This window comes from Triturus cristatus, chromosome 11, assembly GCF_964204655.1.
Source record: "Triturus cristatus chromosome 11, aTriCri1.1, whole genome shotgun sequence".
In the NCBI taxonomy this organism is placed as follows: Eukaryota; Metazoa; Chordata; class Amphibia; order Caudata; family Salamandridae; genus Triturus; species Triturus cristatus.
In genome coordinates, this window is record NC_140594.1 from 605,890,680 (window position 1) to 605,906,139 (window position 15,460).

Consider the following 15,460-nt stretch of genomic DNA (forward strand, 5'->3'; position numbering starts at 1 on the left):
TTCACGAATAAAAAGAAAATCACATAATTTATTCAGTTAAGCACTTGAGATATGTTTGATTTCACTCTTGCTCCTAAACACGTTCACACTCAAGAACATATGAATGCGTCCTAGGAGCGGAGGAGCGTCGTCCCACTTAAATGCCACTGAGATGAAAAAATGTAATGGTAATTCATTACTATTTTTTTTTTTCATCTTCTGTTCCGAACAGAGTGTCTGGGCATGGTAGCTGCTGAGTGGCAGCAGCAGGGAGGAGGGTGAGCTGTGTATGCCATGTTCAAAATGCGCATGTCTTTTTGAACGGCCGTCTGATGACGGCCAGCTACACATGCACATTTTGAACATCTCTAACCCAGCTAAGAGCAAGTGCATGCCTCCAGAACACTGTGGAGCGTGGAGTGAGGCAGCTCCCTCCAATCAGGGCACTGCTCTCATGCTGGTGAGAGCAGTGCTCTGATTGGTCAAGGGAGTTTCCTGGTGGCAGGGCTGCAGAAGCAACGAGGAAGTCCAGAGAAAGGAGGTCCTGCCGAGTAAGGTAAGTGTTTTTTTATTTTTATTTTATATGTGCACGCACGCGCCCCTCCTCCCTGTAGATGCCAGACGTCGAGGCACTTACACCTTTGGTCAAGTGAGTATCCTCAAACAATGCACTTTGTATTATTCTAGTCAATCCTTATTAATGTAAACATTTTACGTTTACATGCCCTGTTAAGTACCTTTTCTTTATAATTACAACTGCACATATTTTGTAAAAATTACACTCCTTTATTGCAGTTGTGTCAGATTTCTAAAGCAGGTTATCTTGCATTTATATACAGCAAATAAAAGTAAATGTATTCAGACTGCACATTTATGAACAAAATTATGCATTCTTTCGGATCCAGTAGAATTATTAATGTGATCAAAAAGGCCGATGCCAAATTCTATTTTAAATACAACCAATGTTTATCTAAACAGGTATGTAAATTGCAGCAACCATTTATAAAGACCACTGGCAGTGTTAATTAAGGGCTTAGATTATTTAGGGTACACCTACCTTATGCAGCTCCATGTCTCCCGGACGGCGGTCTCCCTGTATGTATGCTAATTACCCTATGTTCACGCCTTCCTGGTGTTTTTGCAGAACAGAATAAAGTCCTTGAGAGCGGCGAAGAAGGTCGGGTCCCCTTTACTCACAATGGAAATCTAAAGGGCGAAAGAAAACAACAGAGGCGAGTGCTCTTGCATGGGACAAGAGCCCTTAAAGGGAAGGCGCTCAGTCGCCAATCCAAGGGCATACAGAGGAGTCGAGCCATCCCAGAGGAACTTTAAGAAGAAGTTCGCATGGAGGCGGCCTGCCCTCTGCAGCCCTGTGATGTGTGGAGCTCAGCAGATTAGCACACAGGCTTCTGTTGTGCGCAGCGTAACCAAGTCAATGCACTCATGTGAGCGACATTCCACTCCACTGAGCCGTCCAGCTGTTGTCATGGCTACTTAAAAACCACCATCTTAACATTCGACACAAACATCTGGATCACATCCATGCGACTGGCGTGCACCGGAGATAATCTTGGGAAACGTTTAGAAGCATTGCTACCTGTTAAGGGTGCTATGTTCACACTAACAATACTCAAGTACTAAAACTCAAAGTATTAGGCCCAGATTTATTATACACGTGCACAGGAGCTTGCGCAAAGCAGTGTTCCACTAGAGGTGGGCGAGCCACAGAGAGCCAATGGCATAACTGGGGGGGAGTCTGCCCCAGGCGGCACGAGATTTTGGGGCAGCAGTCTCCCCCTCCCTTTCACTTGCCATCTTGGGGCGGCAAGAGCAAACCCCTCCCGCTCCTCAATGGGTTTGCCGCGGCAAACGGCGTAAATGCTCACCAGCATCCCCTCTGCTCTTCACTGCGGTGGCCGTGGGGCGGCAAACACAGAGACCGCCATGGGCGCCCATAGGGCTAGCTACACCACTGCTGAGCGCTCCAGCCATACTGGAGCCTGAAGCCTGGCTTGGGCTCAGCTCAAGGAACTGTTGGAACCTCAAGCCCATTACGAGCCGAGCTTTCACGTGGCTTCCACCTGCCGCCCTATTCCCAGGATGTGGTGTTATTGCGTATCATGCCGGCTGCTGAAATGAGAAACCACGATTGAGTCCTGGCTTCGTATAAAACATCCTGTGATTCTGGGCAATTCACTTAGCGGCATATTTATGAGCCCCTTGCACCACTGTAGTGTCACTTTTTGTGATGCAACGGGGGCACAGGTATGCCTTCCTGCACAAAAACAGTCCTGCGAACAATGCAGGCACCCTTGTGCTTTGATGCAAGGGTGCCTGTGCTGGTGTTATGCTGCCAAGCGTAGGGGGAAAGGACAGGAATGCACAGAATTGGATAAATACGGTGCATTCCTGCCCTTTCCCTGTGGCGCAGGGCATTGCAGCAAGGGAACCTGCTGTGCTGCCCTGCGTCACAATTCCATAAAAAAATACCCTTAATCTCTCAATGCCTATCAGCAATGCATGTGGCCTTGTGTAATGTAAATGGTGCTCATGTAAAGTGCTCCAATAGCTTTGGGTCGAGTTCGCTCTATATGTTAAACACTGCAGAAACAATGCACTAAGAGGGAAAAACAAAGACTTAGCATGAAGAAATATAAATAGATATGCATTTACTGGCTGATTTGCACAAAGTGAACCAGAAAACCTGGATAAATCACAGTTTCTCTGCTTAAATCGTGTGATCTGAGGCAAATATTTATATTTTACCAAAACTCTTTTTCCTTCATTATCGCATATGAAAGCACTTTCATATATGTAAGTTCAGACTACCAGTTGTACAGACTTTTAATAAGTACTTTACATAGTAAATATAATCAGGGCTCAGCTTGTGCACAGGTTCTAAGCTCTGAGCCAGTCCCATGGCTCAACTTGGCTCGTTAATATGTTGGCTCACCCACCTCTAGTTCCCATGCAAAAGCTGTGTAATGACAGCGTCTATCAACTCTCTAGTCTGCCGCGGCCCGTGCAGGTAAGAGCGGTGGGGCCAGGTTGCGGGGGGTGGGGAGATTCAACAGACAATCATGAGGGGAAATTAAATAAATAATTAATTTTCCCTTGTCATGGTCTGTCGAAATCCCCCTCCCACCCGGCTCCATTGCTCTTACCTGCACGGGCCGCGGCTGTTTCCAGTGCAAAATATGTTTTGCAAAAAAAGATAACGGGAGCACAATACCTAATGGATTTGCTCTGCATAGCCCCAACCACTTAAAAATTAATTCAAAAGAGACTTAAGAAGGTCGGAACCATGTAAATATTTCTAGAATTTCATACAGAGCCACACCTACTAAATTAGTATGAGCTGGCTTTGCGTGAAATTCTAGCACTAAATGATACCAAATGAAGCCAGGTGGAATCAATGAGCAAGAGTAATATCACGTGAATCGTAATTTACAGAAAATTACACGTTTTAAGTCACTTACCTTTGGGCCATTGCTATCTTGCAGCAATTTGTACTGGAGTACAAATGTCCCGCAAGACATCCCTGTCTTGCCTTCAGGCCGTGGACTTAGTTAGCATTGCTCTAAAATGGCATTTTGATCTTGAGCCCGGCCAGTGACACAATCTGTGCAACACCTTGTAATAGGGAATGCACCTTTTTTACTAGTTGCAAGATTTTTCATGTGGCGATGCCCTACATCTGGACATCAGTTTGTGAGAGGGTGCATGCAGTGGCGTAACACAGTTCCCCGCAGCCCCTGCGGTGCAGGGAGGCCCCTGAGCTGCAGGGGAGCCCCTCAGCACAGTACTCTGGCCTGAGAGCTCTGGATTAAATCTGGACCGAGGACTCCTCCATGTACCTTGCAGGGGGGCCTCAACATGTTTAATTACGCACGTGGTTGCATGCTGTATGAATGTTGCTGCAGCAGGCTGTGCAAAAACTCAGGTTCAATTGTGGGAAGATTAATCAATCACCTTACCCGGAGAAAAAAGTGAAAACTAAGCTTGATGAAAGACATTACACTAATGACAAAAAATCTGTTTGACTTTAGCTAAAATGATGGGAAAATGAAGTCAGAAAAAGTGCTACTCTGGTATTAAATACTGTACAAAGATATTACAAAGAAAGTTAGCTTAAATTCGCTAATGCACACTGGCAGTGCTGCAAAGTAGGAAGATTTGACCAGATCCTGGTTCCTGGAGCTATTTCAGGCCCGGGCCGACCTAGTGAAAAATGGTGAATTTGCCTGGTATAATTTTTCGATACAGCGACATAATTCAACAGGGAGCACACGTTTTTTCAGTGCAGAGCAGCAAGCTGCAGATCGCGAGGGGGCTTCCTTATTTTCACTTCCCAAAGCAAATGCCTGATTTAAAGCACCATCAGTCCTTCATATGTTTAAGTATTGCCTTGGCTGGGAGCTATCTTGAGCCTATTACCTAAATGTCAATTCAAAGGAAGGAACCAAACATACACAGCTTATTACCACACAAGTGCTTTAGAGAAACTATGACTTGGAGGCAGGCTTTTGACTATGGTCAAACACCATGTAAGACAGATGCATCCACTGTAAGCGTGCAAGATTTATCTGAGAGTATGAGTAATTACAAAAATAAAGATTTAAATGGAACTAATTTTTAAAAATTTAATTCTTTTACAGTGCTACTTATCCCAATGTAGGGTGTCAGAGTGCTTTATATCACACACTGAGAGACACAATAAATCATACAAGTGGGAAACCAATGTACAGTAAAAGTTACATAAGACAATGTGGGTTATAAGAGGTAGGAATCACATATCGTCCGTACTTGTAGACAATATATGTTAAGAGTGAGTTGTCCGGAGAAACACAGTCAGGAAATAAAATGTGACACAATGATTTTGGTTGTCTGTATTAATAAGAATTTACTACTTCTCAAAGGAACCCTTCTTTGCAATCTTAGAATAACAACAGATGGAGAAAAAAACCAATAAGGATATCAACCCATGACTTTTAATTTGTATGCAGCTCCTTGATGCTGGTAAATAGATCACTCTTCTATATTAGAATGATTGCAACTTATGAACTGGAAGTAGCAAAATGATCTCTGTGCCGAAGCAGTAGCCCGCTTACCCATCTTCATAAATTACAAATCTGTGATCTGCATGTTACATAACATGCGTTTCAGCAGTCACATTAACGTTCCACCATTCTTTATGAGTCAAACTTTGGAGAAAACACAGAACTCTCCCAGAGCTACATTAATCACCAAAGTTATCTTACCGCTATAATAATCCCCTAAAAACTGCTGGACCCACAAAGATCTCTGCTGAAGGTGTCTTAACCCTGTAAACAGTCTCTTCATGGCCAATTAGGAAAGCTAGAGTAGATTTACTATCAATACGTCTTTGTTCCCAAATTCTTTGCAGCAGATTTTTTCAAAAATAAGTCGACTGTCAGACTCTGCCGTTCAAGCTTTGCCCCTCATGACTTCACCCCTTTCCTCTGCTACAACTTACTCCTCAATTTATGGGATCCTGGAGTAAATGTTTTCCAATTCCAGCACTGGACACTGGAGCTGTGAGCAAAAACATGAATGAGTAAAAACATAAAAAAACACAGAGAATGCAGTTGCCTTTTTAGGTCGAGCATAGGCAGAGCATGCGCTGTCTCTTCAAGAAAAGCTGTATCTACTCTGTGGGCTTACCACCCGGTCATTGCCTTTTTATTTGTTAATTAAATTTTCCTTTATAAATGTTTGCTTGCTAGTGGTTAATCCTCCCACCTTGACCCTCCTTTTTGTCTTTTGTTTACTCCCACAGAGCACCGTCCAGCTACTGGTCTCCTAACACTTTTCTGTTTATGGGTTAATTTCGGTGGACAGGGCAGGTCAACTGATGTGCATAACGAATATAAACTTCCTAACATTGTAGGAGCAATTTGTTATGCTTACTCCACCGGGTACTGTTGATGCCTGGGGATTATACTGAATAGGGTAGATCCAGAAATTTTTAAGCACCACTACTGTGAGTAATACCACACAGCTCATGTGTAGATAGTTATTATAATTTTTTCCTTTCTGGTCCTGAAGAATCGCATGGATATTTGTCCAACAGCGAGAAACATGTTGACCTACACTTTACAGACCAAGGATACACTACATGAGACATTATACTCAATCTAGTACCTTGCTCTTCATTTTTAACTAGAGTAGGAGACCACCAGAATAAAATACTTATTTACCTCGGCACTCCCAGCTCTATTTTAATTCACCATATCTACACAACATTGGCCCCACACCCGCACTTCACCATACGGCATTGGATAAAAAGATCTCCGCCAAAGAGCCCCTAATTTTAGGGAGCCCGTCGGGTATTGCACCGCCGACCCGACGAGGAGCATCCCAGATGATGAAGCATGACACCTGCAAAGGTGTGTGAGGGCATTATTATCCAAATTATGGACTCCCATTAATATTCCCTCTTTTTGGGATCTATGAGACCACTGTCTCCCGTGACCCTATTACTTCTTCTTCATAAGGAACAGCATAAACTTTATTTTGATTACAACATTAATTTTGGGGAACTCTTTTTTTTAATTTGTTTCCTGCTCACTGTTTTTGGTGTGTGTTCAGCTTCAGCTCCTGCCGTTGCTTGTATTTCACTAAATTTCAACGTGCCGTCCCCTCACCACCACCTCCTGCCCATCGCTGCTTGTTATTTTCAGTGCTTCGGTGCCTGTTGAGTACACTTAATCTCCCCATGCCGTACCATCCTCCAACCACCACGTCCCGCCCGTATTTGTCAGTGCTTCGGCACTGTCCCTGCTTTTTTAAAAATGTCTTTTAATGTTGTTATTTTTGTTCCAAAAACATGCAGTGTTGCTCTGCAGCTATGCTTTGCTCAGCTCTCCCGAAATCCCTAAATACTTATATTCTGAAGCACTGCTGCTTCACTTCCTTATTTGGTCTCAGGAGCTATTCTTTGTCCTGTTCCCAAGTTCTGCTAAAGCTACACTCACGGCTTGCCCCTTCTTGCTCTGCCTGCCTCAGCATCACTCCCTCTCCTCCAGGTTCCTCAGGTCCTAAATCAACAGACTTGGTGGTACAACACATCCTGGGTACAGGCAGGGTAGGAGGCTGGCAGACGTCACATGAATGCTCGAGGTTCCAACATGACCTCGAGCTGAACCAGGGTCAGTCTTCAGGCTCAAGCCTGGCTCTAGCTTTCAGTGTCTCGCCCACCTCTACTCCGAAAGGTCCAACATGCACAATCACTTAAAGACTTGTAGGCAAACTCATCCGTGCCTGAGATTCTGCATTCTTTATTAACAAGTTTGGTTAGTAACAGTTGCAACATAGGGACGTTAATGGGTAGCTCATTTCTTACGTTGACTACTTTAAATAGATTAATGTCCTATTTTGTAAACCATTTTCACTGTTGTGTGGACAAGGCTTGTTTTTAGACAGTTTTCATGTGAACTAGAGCTTGTTTTATCTTGGGATTTGGCAGCTCCAAAGATGGTGCAGTCAGTGTATAAAGCATTTGAAGGTAAATTACTGCCACCGTCCTTTGTGTATACGGTACCAGAAGGTTATATATGAGAGCAATCTAGAGTAGAGCACTAATGTGTGACCTAATAACACTTAGTTTTCAGTCCTTGTGTGTGTTCAGAAGTCATCTACAATGTACCTACTGCAGAAGCCTTTGATCATGTTCTACGCTTTCCCAATTCAGTCGTATGCATCATGATCAGCTAAGAGTCACTACACTATGTGTCCATATACACGGATCAAAGACTGTGTCTTTATTAATGACCCAGAACCCCCATCCACTTTATGCTTTGGGCACGACCCACAAATGCCAAGGTCCAGGATAATGTGCTGCATGGTTAACCACTTATAAAGGTCCAAAAGCCGAGACCTATTGGATATGCCAGTGTTTGTTCTATTACTTCTGTGACCCAAAAAACGAAGCAACTGACAAGGAAAGACTTAGGACAAATAGAAGCGAGAACATGAACAGAGGAAGTCCAAAGAAAATGGATAGGTAAGGGGGACATTAGCACTGAAAAAACATAAATCCAGTAAAAAAGTAGGTGTTTCAGGGTGGTGAGTGGAGGTTTTTAGGATTGAAAGTCTTTGGCGCAGTGTTCATGTGAAAACCTGCTCCTCATATTGCCACTCTGGCAACTCTAATAAGTAGTCGTGTACACAAGACCCTTGTGGTGAGTCTCCTGACAAGTACTGTACACAATTTTGATATTGTGCTCACAACACAGTGCTAGACTCTACTTGGCAACAGGGGTAAAGTGATACTCATTCTAACAGGAGTGATGAAAGCCCTCATGATCTGGCTGTGATACTACCACCAACTGTTGGCGGCTGCTGAACATACTAGTGGATTTCAGGACTCTTTACCTGCACCTTATGTGGAAGCTGCCTTTTGGCTATCCATTATCTTTGGTAATTTCATATTAGCGGCAAGTAGATTACAGAAGATAGTTTTGTTTGAATGAGTGCTTTTTTGTATGAGGAGTGGTGTATGAATGTGTTCGTAAGGTAGCACATCTGCCTAAATGGCAGTACAGTCTTTTGAGTCAAATGTAGAGTTAAGTGTTTTTTACATGTTTTTTATATGTCTTTGTCAATAATTTGTAAACGGTGCTTCATTCTTGTATTCAAAAAATTTCCATAGAAGATTTATTTAAACTTCACAAGATGCTATTGAAATAAATACTACTAATCAGTACAGTCGTGGACGTTTGATGTTTTCTTCCACGAGTGATTCACTTTTTGAATTAGTTATCAGCATTGGCATTTCCTTCTTGTTCCACAATAGACCACAACATAACACCTCTTACAGATGCGTAGAAAGCAAATGCTGACTATATAATATAATCTTGTTCAGTGAGTTTAGCGAGAAGATATTTTCTCTCATGCTTGAGTCCAGACCCTTCTAGAGATTCTGAACAGTAAGTAATTTTGCCAAGAAAAATCCTTATGAAAATTGAAATCACATTAATCTGTTACATATGGGTGTATTTTCTGTTGCTGTAGGTAGCCAGAGTTGAGAGTATATTTGCTTTGAATTTGGTTCCTGTAACAAAGCCACCACCATCAAAGATCACGCCCAATGCCATATCATTAATTGGGCAAGTACCACCAAAAATGCCACCCAAACCCATAGGAGGCAAGCTGAATCCTGCCATCACACTGCGGGCTAAAAATCTCATTATTGCCCTCCCCAATTCCAGAGACAAATAGTACCTAACATCACAAGTGACTCTTTTACGATCCAACATGTATTTATAATTATTCTAGTTGTATTGAATGATTGTATGCAGCAGATACATACCAGAAAACTAGCCAAGCAACAACCCACAACACAGATTATATCAAATAAATCAGGTTCATTAATCAACTACATACATTTTCCAGTAACATTTTGAGAATCGTATCATCGGCCCTAACAAATTGATATATTACAGCTGATATGTTTAATAGGTACTCTTTCTGTTTACCTTTAAAATTTAACAAATTAGGTGAGTGATCAGACAGCCACACTCAGTGGAACTTTCGAGACACCATTTGGGAATCGTCAATTTGGGAATATAATAACCGAGTCTGTTGATGGAAATGGAATTAACTTGATAGAAATAAAGAAGAGATCCCTCGGATGTCTTTTTTCAGACTACACAAAGGACTCTGACATGTATAATCTCGTGTCAGCAACCATCCTAACTGAACGTGGCATCTACAAATGTGATCAAATTCCCTAAGACCAAAAGCAATTCTAAGGGCTCGGTTTTACTGAGCCTGCACCATATTTCTGAGGGAAATGCAAATAGATTGCATCACAACAGAACAGCCTTGAAAATACCACAGCTTGAATCAGTAAGGTTAACAATGCCGGATTCAGAAACATACCTGTTTTTGAAAGGTAGTACAAATGAAAATTCACAGTTTTTACAATTGCAAGTACCTGAAGGTCAAAGTGAAACGTAGGGTCAGAGATGACACCCTGATGTCATATTGTTTGAGAGTGCTTCCATTTTAGAAGGTCAATTAAACTCCAATGACCAGGGTTGATCAGTAAGAGAAGGATCTGTGCTTTTTAAACATTTAGAGATAACAAATTAACAGACATACAAATTTTTACTTCCTGTAGGCAAAATGTAACATGACAGCATTTGGATGCAGACCCATTTAAATCCACCAGAATATGAGAATCATCCATGTACATTTGAAACCACAGACAACGGGCTTCACCTAGTTGCGCCAAGAGAGGATCATGTAGACATTAAATAACACGATGGACAGGGTGGCGATCTAGGAAAAGCTGCATGTTAAAGCACACTGGGAGAAGAAAAAATACCCAGATGGATTTTTTAAGTGTGGACTCCTAGGAAAGTCTTAATCAGGCATACCCAAAACAGTCCCTGTCACAAAACATGCTCCAGGTGAGCAAATGCTGTGGAGAGGTCCAATAGAAAAAGAGCAGGTGATCGTTTTTAAGCCTGTTGTTGAAGGAGTGTTCCCTTATGTCCAATGTGGCTGTCTCTGTGCTTCTGTAAGGCCGAAAGCTGATTCTAAGTAACTAATAGTGTATCAGTCTCTAAGGTAATTTTGTAATTAATCAGTAGCAATCGTTTTGGTAAATAGCAGAGATAGGATGGAAGTTCTCTGAGTTGGCTTCTAAACCTGCTTTTCCCAATAAAGGAGAAACAATGTCACTCTTCAAATCAGAGGGGCATGATCCTATTTGAAGGAAAGCATTTACAAGACATGGGATGAAAAGGAGATGACAAAGCCACTGACGACCGCAGCATATCCCATGATATGTAAATGGCCCAGGACTACCTATACCAACTTTAAAATAAAGTTACATACTTCTGACTCTCTGACCACCACCAAAGCAGAGCCGGAGATGTATCATAGGGTAAAAAAACAATGAATGCTAAACATAACACAACCACACTACCACCCACAACACAAGTACACCTCCAAAATTTTAGGATATTTTGCGCTTATTACAATGGATGTACGATGAAATAACACATCGACTTTACCACACATGCCTTTGCCACACTGTGTTTACAAAGCATATACCATAACCACGCATGTCTTTACCATCAGACCTTTATCAGACATACGTTTACCATGCAAAACATTTCCACACTTTATGTAAAAGGTAAAGAATTACGATTAAAAGTAGAAAAATTAATTTGATGTTTTTATATAGTCACTCAATTGTATTTAATTATAAAGAAAAATATTTTTAGGAACATAAAAAGGACTGCATAATGTGTGCAACAGAAAACAACACAACGCAAAGCAATGCAGAACATTACAACAGTACACACATAAAATTAATATTTGTTCCATTTCTACGTGTGACTCTGACTTCAACCAAGATGGTTGACGAAGCCTCTGAAGAAGGTCAAATAATTATGCTTTAAGTCATGTATTTCTTCATCCAAAGCACAAATTACAACAATTATTTTACTGAGAATTGTATTTAAACCTTACTAAAAATATAAAAACAGGCATCCACTATTTTGTGATCAGTGGCAAACTGCCTTGTGAAGTGACCACATGCATGAGAGAAAGCAGAACTACTACAGACACACTATTCAAAACACTGCCATCTAGCTGTTACATTAAGTATAATTATCAATGTTAGTGTACGTTAACGGACAAATACGTATGAAAGCAAACGTTTTTTATACATTTTTTTATTATTTTTCAGAATGTATTACCTACGAAGAACACCACCTGTAGGAACAATTCAATTTGTCAACGTTTCGAAAGTTATCATAATTGTAAGGTAAAATAATTTTAGAAATTACATTTGAAATAGGAGAACTGAAGCTTGCAATGTAATTAAAAAATCTATTATTTTTGAACAAACAAAATGTATTCTAGGAAGAAACCATACAGTAACTATGTGAACCAATTACTTTTCACATTCCAATATTCAAGATGCGTTACCACAGGGAAGGTGCTGGACAGTGACAGATGAACTCTTCTAACTCCACCAAGTACTTACCTCGGAGAGGGTGCTGGACAGTGGCTGGGGATTTATGGGTTTTCTAACAAGCCTAAACATAAATAAAAACTTTTAGAAGCAAAGCTGAAATATGCATTTTTTTATCTCATATTGAGTGAGTGAGTGTAAGTGTTTTGATAACATGTCTGAGACTTACACATATAAACTAAGCTACTGCATACATTAAAATACTATTCTTTTTGTACTACTAATGAATGATAATTTTTCTAACATAAGTCATCTGAGTTGCTGTGTTTCTGTCTGTATCAGTGTGGAAGTTGGTGTCTAAGTGGCTGTATGGGTGTGTGAGTGGCTGTATAGGGGAGTGAGTGGCTGTATAGGGGAGTGAGTGGCTGTATGGGTGGGTGAGTGGCTATGTGAGTGGCTGTATTAATAAGTGGGTGTTTGTGAGTAGTTTAATGGGTTTGTGAATGGGTATGTGAGTGGTTGTGTGGGTGTGTGAGTGGGTGTATAAGAGGTTGTATTGGGCTGTGAGTGGCTTTGTGAGTGGTTCTGTGGATGATGTCATTAGCAATATCATTTGAGATGTTATCAGTGATGTAAAATGTGAGGTCATACGCAGTGCATTGCGGGAGCTTAAGTTATAATTAGTTTAGGTAACTATAACCTCTAAATTTTAATGGCTTAGTACAAGTGAAATCTGAGACTAGCTATAACGTCCCTGTAACCTTTGTTTTTCTTCAGTGAATTTGAAAGTTTTTAAATTCTATTTCCTAACTAAAACATCTCTGTAACCCTTGTTTTTTTTCAGTGAATTTCAATTTTTTTAATGTTATTTCCCAACTATAATGTCCCTGTAACACTGTGTTTTTAGTGAATTTCTAAGACTTTTTAATGTTATTTGCTAACTATAACGTCCCTGTAACCTTTATTTTTTAGTGAATTTCGAAGGTTTTTTCAAATAAATTCCTAACTGGAACCTATAACCATTGAGAATGGGTATGTGAGTGGCTGTATAGGTCAGTGAGTGGGTGTGTGAGGGCTGTATGGGTCTGTGAGTGAGTGTGTGAATGTTGTGGTGGGTTTGTGAGTGTGAGTGTGTGTGTGAGTGGCTGTATGGGTCAGTGAGTGAGTGTGTGAGTGGCTGTATAAGTCTTTGAGTGAGTGTGAGTAGCTGTATGGGTCAATGCTGAGTGCCAGTAGCTGTATGGGTCGGTGCCTGGGTGTGTAAGGGGCTGTAAGGGTCTCTGAGTGTGTGTGTATGAGTGTGCGAGTGAGTCTCTGAGTGGGTCTGTGAGTGGCTGCATGAGTGTATGAGTGGGTCTCTGGGTATGTGTGTGGCTCTCTGAGTGGGTCTGTGAGTGGGTGAATGAATGTCTGACTGGGTCTGTGAGTGGGTGTGTGAGTGGCTGAATGGGTATGCGAGTGGGTGCATGAGTGTCTGAGTGAGTCTGTGAGTGGCTACATAAGTGTCTGAGTGGGTTTGTGAGTGGGTGTGTGAATCTCTGAGTGGGTGTGTGAGCATCTGACTGTGTCTGTGAATGGATGCATGAGTCTCATAATGGGTCTGTGAGTTGGAGCATGAGTGTCTGAGTGGGCCTGTGAGTGGTGCATGAGTATCTGAGTGGGTCAGTGAGTGGGTGCACGAGTCTTCCTAGTGGGTCTGTGATTGGGTGCATGAGGCTCTGAGGGGGTCTGTGAGTGAGAGCATGACTGTCTCATTGAGAGTGTGAGTGGGCCGTGAGTGTTTGAGTGGGTCTGTGTGTGGGGTGCGTGTGTCCCTGAGTGTGTCTGTGAGTGAGTGCATGAGTGTCTGAGTGGATATTCCAGTGGGTGGGTGAGTCTCTGAGTAGGTCTGTGATTGGGTGCTGGTGTGTCTGAGTGGGTCTGTGAGTGTGTGTAAGAGAGTGTGAAGGGGTCTATGAGTAAGTGAATTAGTGTCTGAGTGAGTGTGTAAATGTATTTTTTTTAAATTTGTCAGCAAAATTTGCAAATCCGCCTTGATGTTACATGGGGTTGTGCTGAGCATCGCAACAGATTCTTGAATACTGTACATAGGGAAAAAGATTTTTGAACATCTTGTTCACATAAGAGGTCTCTCAAAGACCCCTATATTTCGCCCATGGTGTCAGGGTACCCCTACCCAGAAACCTTCTATAACTTCAAAATTTTATTTTTAGGCCACCGGGACTGTGTCCCATTATACAAAATGGTGGCTGCAACTTTCTATATAGGTTGTGGCCAGTCAATCATGGCATTGCTGTTGACACTTGGATTTTCGAGGCGTCGCAGAGGATTCGCGAAGGGTTCTTGCCTCTAGATATACAAATTTGTTGTCCCATTAATAGCTCTAAAGCTACTAAACAGATTTATACCAAATGATAAAAAGGGATTTTTTTGTAGCAAAAGCTACCTTTCTGCCAAATTTGAATTATGTCCAGCGGTTCAAGCTGTAGTCATGTTCAAAATCCCTATGGAAAATTGCATGGGGAAAACGAGTTTTGGGACCCTCCTTTTCTCAACCCTGGGTTGACAGATTATTCAGAAACTTTCAACACAGCAGTTATATGTATAAATGCCCAATTTCCTTTATCGTTGCCAGTAGGTAGTTATAGTTAGGACAACTAGTTAACTACTTATAGTTAGGATAGGAAAAGCGTTTTTTGTTTTGTCAATAACTTGAGCACCGTTTGGGGAATATATATATATCCATCCAAAGATTGCAGGTAAGCCGCGTCTCTCCAAACCGAGAGGGCGTGTCACGGGGCCAGCACCTGCAAGCTGGTAAACATGAAGCCTGATTCTCTCCCGCTCAAGAAAGAGTGTGACACAGCTCTGGGGGAATAAGTAGCAGATTTATTGATTTCTTCGCGTTAGCAATAGATGTCCCTGAGACTTTAGGGCAGACGCGTTTCAGCCATGGATTGGCCTCTTCAGTGCCCGTCTCTGCTGCCTTCTCACTGCTCCCAGGGTCAGTTATGGCGATGTTGAAGTTACTCCTGATCATGTGATCAACTCGCCACTCCCTCTCCTCACAGGTGTAAGGTATCTCGCGCTCTTCTTCAGAGCCGTTGCATGCTGGGCGTTGAAGTCCTCCGTTAGAGCCCGTCAAGTGAAAGGACTGCTAAAACACCAAGTGGTGTCTCCAAACTTTGTTTGGTCGGTGAATCCTCGCCACTGCAACCGGATTTGAAGTTAAATCTGTTCTTTTCCTCCCTTCTCAGGCAACGCATATTTGCCTCCTCTCTCCCCATGAGTCAGTTTCCTCCAAGTGGGGGTCCAGCACCGGGGGGGAGACGCGGATAACAATCCATCCAAAGATTGCAGGTAAGCCGCGTCTCTCCAAACCGAGAGGGCGTGTCACGGGGCCAGCACCTGCAAGCTGGTAAACATGAAGCCTGATTCTCTCCCGCTCAAGAAAGAGTGTGACACAGCTCCGGGGGAATAAGTAGCAGATTTATTGATTTCTTCGCGTTAGCAATAGATGTCCCT

General features: G+C 42.2%; 1 protein-coding gene across 2 annotated transcripts in view; it reads right to left on the minus strand.

The window, feature by feature from the left end:
• The window catches only part of TACC1 (transforming acidic coiled-coil containing protein 1), a 622,392-nt gene that overhangs the window by 559,068 nt on the left and 47,864 nt on the right, over window positions 1-15,460 (minus strand). Inside the window, exon 1 of one of the 2 annotated variants that reach the window (XM_085633923.1) lies at window positions 1,037-1,188. The exons of the other annotated variant lie outside the window; for it this stretch is intronic. The gene's annotated coding sequence lies outside the window, so the exon portion shown is untranslated. Of the gene's footprint in view, window positions 1-1,036; window positions 1,189-15,460 lie in introns of those variants that run through there. 2 annotated transcript variants of the gene reach the window in all.